This window comes from Nyctereutes procyonoides, unplaced genomic scaffold (genome assembly GCF_905146905.1).
Source record: "Nyctereutes procyonoides isolate TBG_1078 unplaced genomic scaffold, NYPRO_anot_genome, whole genome shotgun sequence".
Lineage (NCBI taxonomy): Eukaryota > Metazoa > Chordata > Mammalia > Carnivora > Canidae > Nyctereutes > Nyctereutes procyonoides.
Genome location: NW_026575131.1, coordinates 722,710 through 728,518, shown reverse-complemented (window position 1 = coordinate 728,518; position 5,809 = coordinate 722,710).

The following is a 5,809-nucleotide window of genomic DNA, read 5'->3' as shown; positions in this document are numbered from 1 at the left end:
GGGCGGAGACCCTGCGGGAGGACCGGGGCGCCGGGGAGGCTCCGCCCCCTTCTCCTGGCCCCAGGGGACCGTCTTCCACCGAGGCCGGGAAGCGTCACCAAAGTGACAGGTCCGTGGGTCTGAAGAGCACCGTGTCCTCTGGGGTCTGCTGCCTTCCGTGCCAGGGCTGGTTTGGGGGAGCCGCCCTCTGTGCATGACCCCCTCCCCGGATCTGCCACCCCCAGTATCCGGCCTGAGTGCCCCTTGCGTCCCCCAAAGCCACCCTGCAGCCTTGTCTTCCGCAGGGGTCTCCAGGGCCTGCCTGAATTCTGGCCCATGCAGGTCCTGGCCCGCTCGGGGAGGAGAGCTGGGGGTCCTCAGTTCACGCCCCGCGGCGCAGCAGGGCTGCTGTGCCCCACCTGGTCGGGGCCACGGACCCCCCCTCCAGGTGAGCACTGGGCTTGCTGAGGACCCCTGTGCTGAGGGGATGACAGTGAAGTCCCGCCTTCGAAAGATAAACGTCCGGGCAGCCCTGTGGGGCGCGGAGAGCGGGGACCCGGCACGACCCGAGCGCCCTGCTGCCCAGAAGTCAGGCTAGCAGGGAACCAAGGGAGCAGGTGATGCTGTGTGCAGGTGTGTGCCTGTGCACCTGAGCCAACACTTAGCGGTGGGGGGGGGGGTGCGGCAGTAAACTACGGTTTATAGCTGCTCTTGAAAAATTCCAAGCCCTGCAGGGGCCACTTAAATACTGTGAGAGATCAGGAAATTTGCCTAACCTCTCTGTGCCCCAGTTCCCTGTGCAATCAGTCAGAGAGTGCCACCTGAATCCTAGATGTCAGCGATGAATTAACTTGTTTACAGTTACTGCTTGTTTCTGGCAAAAGACGGGTTTGCGTTACAGTGCCGATAGAAAAGTTCCTTCCTACCACATTTACCTACGTCTCGAAGATCTATTTAAGGAAACATGTTAAGTAAATAATAGTTCTGCTGGCTTAAAGATATGGCTCCAAATGGTGATGATAGGTCTCAAATGGCAGAGAAGTGGGAAACGCAGCTGGCAGCTAAAACCAGAAGCTCATTATTATGGCTTTCCGGGTGACCTGGACAGAGAGCCTTGGGACGCATCCAGCTCAGCCCCAATCTGGCCCTCAGGCAGGGCTGCCGCTGCTCTGGGCCCAGGACCCAAGGATTTCCAGTCATCCACATGCCCAGTGCGTCCCAAATCTAATCCACATGTGCATTCTGGATTCCCCCGCCCCACATTCTCTGTCTGGGGTCTCAGCCTCTGGTCCTTAGGGCAGGAGTCTTGGTCTCCTGGGCTGCCACCTGGTGGCAAAAATTGAGAACAACATCTCAGCCTATCCCGGCGGAAACCTGATTCCTGGAGGCCCATGGGGGTGCCTCAGTGTGGAGTCTTGGGATGGGGGGATTGCATATGCCTTGCCAGGGGCCCAAGGCCTCAGTATCTTCCCTAAGAAGATGCCTCCTGCAGCCTCTGTCTTCTCAAAGGGGCTCATTCATTCATTCAGCAGATCCTGATTTACCCACTCTGCTGGGGCTCCAGGGCAGAGGGGACGACAGGCTCTTGGGCCCTCCTATGTGGCTCCTCCTTACATTATAGAATGGAGAGGCCACAAAAAACAGGAATAATTATATGAGGTCGTGCCAGCTGGTAAATGGTGCCATAAAGAGAATAAAGCAGGATAAAGGATGGAAAGCATGTATACTGCACATAACAAGGGTGGTGAGGGCAGACCTCAGGGAGGATGTGACACACACTTGAGCAGATGTGTCGGGTGAGGAGGAGCCACACAGGTATCTGGAGGAGGAGATTTCCAGGCCGACGACTGGCCCTTGCTGGGGCCCTGATGCGATGTTCCAGTAGCCATTAGTAGACAAAGTGGGGGTGCCGGCAGCCAGAAAGTTAATGGCTACTGGAATGTTTTAAGCTGAAATTTAGCAGCTTAAAACAACCATTTAAATTTTGCTCACAAGAAAGAATTATCATATGATTTCACTCACATGTGGAATTTATGAAACAAAACAAAGGAACATAGAGGAAGGGAGGGAAAAATAAAATAAGACAAAATCAGAGAGGAAAACAAACCATAAGAGACTCTTAACCCTAGGAAGCAAACAGGTTGCTGGAGGGGGTGTGTGTGGGGAGATGGGGAAACTGGGTCATGGGCATTAAGGAGGTCACGTGATGGAATGAGCACTGGGTGTTTTATGCAACTGGCGAATCACTAAACTCTACCTCTGAAACTAATGATATGCTATATGCTAATGAATTAATTTTAAATAAAATAATATATTTGTAAGGGTTTTACTTATTAATGAGAGACACAGAGAGAGAGGCAGAGACCAGGCAGGGGAAGAAGCAGGCTCCCTGCAAGGAGCATGATATGGGACTCGATCCCGGGTCTCCAGGACCACACCCTGGGCCAAAGGCAGATGCTCCATTACTGAGCCACCAGGCATCCCAATAAAATAATTTTTAAAAAATAAATTTTGCTTACAGTTTTGTGGGTCAAGATTTGAGGAAGGGGCTGAGTCTGATGCAGTGGGAGTCTCATGCTACTGCATCAGATGGCAGCTGAGACTGGTCACCTGGAGGCTGGCCTGGGCTGGCCATCCCTGATGGCTCCCTCATGCACCAGAGCTCAGTGAGGTGTTTGGCCTCAGCACCTCCCCATGGCACACCCCAGCCTGGGGTCCTGGGGTACTTGGGCTGTTCCATAGCATCTCAGGCTTCCTCCTGTTGCTTATGCAATAACCACTAAGTTTGGCCCAGACTCAGGAGGCAGGACCATACCCCAGCACCACTTGCAGAAGCACCCAAGCAAAGATTCGCTGACATGCTTTAAAACCACCATGGGTGTGAACAAGGAGCAGCAAGGAGGCTCTGGGGGAGACTAGAGTGGATGGGGAAGTCAGAGAGGCAGACAGGGAGTGCTCTGGGCCACATGTGGGTTATTCTAAGCAGTCTGCAGCTGTGTTGCTAACAGAGTGGAAGTGCTAGAAGGACATAGGGGACCAGGGGAGAGGCTGGTGCTATCTCTGGAAGAGAGGCTGGGCGGGGACCAGGGCAGGGTGGGCACAGGGACCAGGATATGTTTTCTTTTTTTTTTAAGGTTTTATTTATTTATTCATGAGAGACAAAGAGAGAGAGAGAGAGAGAGAGAGGCAGAGACACAGGCAGAGGGAGAAGCAGGCTCCACGCAGGGAGCCCGACGTGGGACTCGATCCCGGGACCCCAGGATCACACCCTGGGCTGAGGGTGGTGCTAAACCACTGAGCCACCCAGGGATCCCCCCAGGATATGTTTTCAAGTTAGAGCGGTCGGGGTCAGGGAGGTTCAGGGGAAGGTGCCTGGGGTGGCGGAGTAGATGGAGGACAAGGAGGGGAAGCTGGGACCAGGCTGATGGTTCAAGAGACAGAAGTCCTGCCTGGCTCAGGAAGGCTAGCTGGACACGTGGGTGACACTGTGGAGATTGAGGCCAGTGTGGCCTGGACAGGGGATGCCAGGCAGCCAGGGCTGGGCTATGTGGTGCTGGTCACCAGGTGATGCTAGGAGGAGAGGCTGGCTGGGACAGAAGCTACCACGGGGGACATCCAGGAGAGAAATTAAGGCAGACACTTGATGGCTGGAGAGAGGCCACTTCAAGCATCAGAAGCCCAAGGGCTGAGGGCCAGGGAGGCACACAGTGAGCGAAACTGGGTTTGGCTTGCAGTGCCTGCCTGCCTTTCATTATATCTTATTAATTTAAATATTTTATTTCCTGGGTTTGTGGAGCAAAATTCAAAAACATCAATTTTTTAAATTGAGGTGAAATTTACATACCATAAAATCAATCATCTTAAAGTGTATGATTCAGGTCACTCGGGTGGCTCAGTCAGTTAAGCAACTGCCTTGGGCTCAGGTTATGATCTCAGGGTCCTGGGATCGAGTCCTGCATCAGGCTCCCTGCTCAGCAGGGAGTCTGCTTCTCCCTCTCCCTTTGTCTCTCTCTCTACTTGTGCTCTCTGGCACTTTATCTCTGTCTCTCTCACTAATATCCTATCAGATGTTTATTCTGTAACAGGTCCTAAGACTGTTACGTGTTCTCATTTACTCTGCGGATGCATCCCCTGAGTTAGGTGTGATTATAACTTCCATTTTGCAGATGAGGAAGTCAAAGCCCAGAAAGGCTAGGTGACTTATCCCAGGACCCACAGCTAGTGAGTGGTAGAGCCAGTCTGGCATATGTATCATCTGTGACCTCCTTGTTCTTTCACATAGCTTGTATGATTTTTTAAATGAAATTATTTTGCGATTCTTGTAGATTCATATTATAAGAAACAACAGAGAGATCCCATGTGCCCCATCCTCCCATTGGTAACATCTTGCAAAACTACAGTGAAATATCACAACTAGGACATGGACTTTGATAAAAATCCACCCACCTTGTTCTGTACAACGTTTAAAACCATTTTTTAATTGATTGTAAACGTTTCTTTCTTTTTTTTTTTTTTTTGATTGTAAACGTTTCAAAATGAGATTTCACAAAAACTGATTTCTGGCTTACCTAGAAACTTCAGGGGATGAAATCTCCCTAGAGGCAAACCTGATGGGAGGTCTGTGCATAGCTGGTTTGTTGAGGAGCTGGAGTTCAGGGGGTGGAGAATGAGATGGGAAAGGAAAGCAGCCAGCCTGGGCACCATAGCCCCTGGGGGCAACCCACCTGGTCCTGCTGGGCCCTCTGGAGACAGTAGAACATTCTCCAGAAATATGGCCTGCCTCCCTCCTCCATGCCGCTGAGGGGCAAATACCCAGCATCTTCCCTCTGCCGCTGGCCCCTGGCCGAAGGCCAAGGGCCGCTCCCCGGGGAAGGTGGTGACAGAACCAGTCAGTTCCCCAGCCCTGGGACAGAGAGGTCCTGGGGGTGGCCACTGGCAGCCAAGGCTACTTGCAGTGCAGGCCCTGTGGTTGGGGAGAGGGTAGTGTCTTTCATTCCCAGGACCTGGAATAGCACCTGACTAGGAAGTGCTCAATTATGCTTGAAAGATCAAGTGAATGGAAAGCAAACCCAAACGTGTTTCTTGCTTGCTCATCCTTTTGGAGGCAGCCTCCCTGCTGGACCCCAATAATAGCACCCTCCCTCTGCCAGGGAGACTGCAGGAGTGGCCGGGAGGGTGTGTGGAGTCAGAGTTCTGGGTTCAGAGGGCTCAGGTCCTAGCACCACCAAGGACCAGCTGTGTGGCCTTGGTTCCCACCACCTCTCTCCACCTCAGCTTCCCCATCCATAGAATAGGACAGTGAACTCCACATGGTGGAAGAGGGGCCAGAGTGGACTGGCTCAGTGACGTGTTCAGAAGCAAGCCTGAGCACTCAGGTGTTTGTTGTTCTTTCCCCCTTGCCTTACGCTTACACAACCCGTTTGTGCCTCTTGCAGCCTGAGTGGTTAATTACCACCCACTTGTGTAGATTGGGACGCAGCCCAAGGCCACAGGGTTGGTCAGAAGCTGAGCTGGGTTAACACCCAGACATGTTGCTTTCCCATGGCCACCAGGATTCTATTGTGGTCCCCTCCCTGCTGTGTGAGTGCCTCCTGGGCCTCAGTTTCCCCGTCCATAGCACAGGACTGATTAGGAGCACTTTGTTGCAAAGCTCTTAATGAATTGAGGACTAGAGCCATTTCCAAGTGGGCTCTTCACGGAGACCTTTGGGAAGGTGATGAAGCAGCGTGGACCTCTTTGGGAGTCGAGGAAGGCACACCTGCTGCTAGGTGGGCTGCTGCCACGCCTCCCACACGGTGGCAGGAGGAGGGGATAAGGAGCATTGCCCACT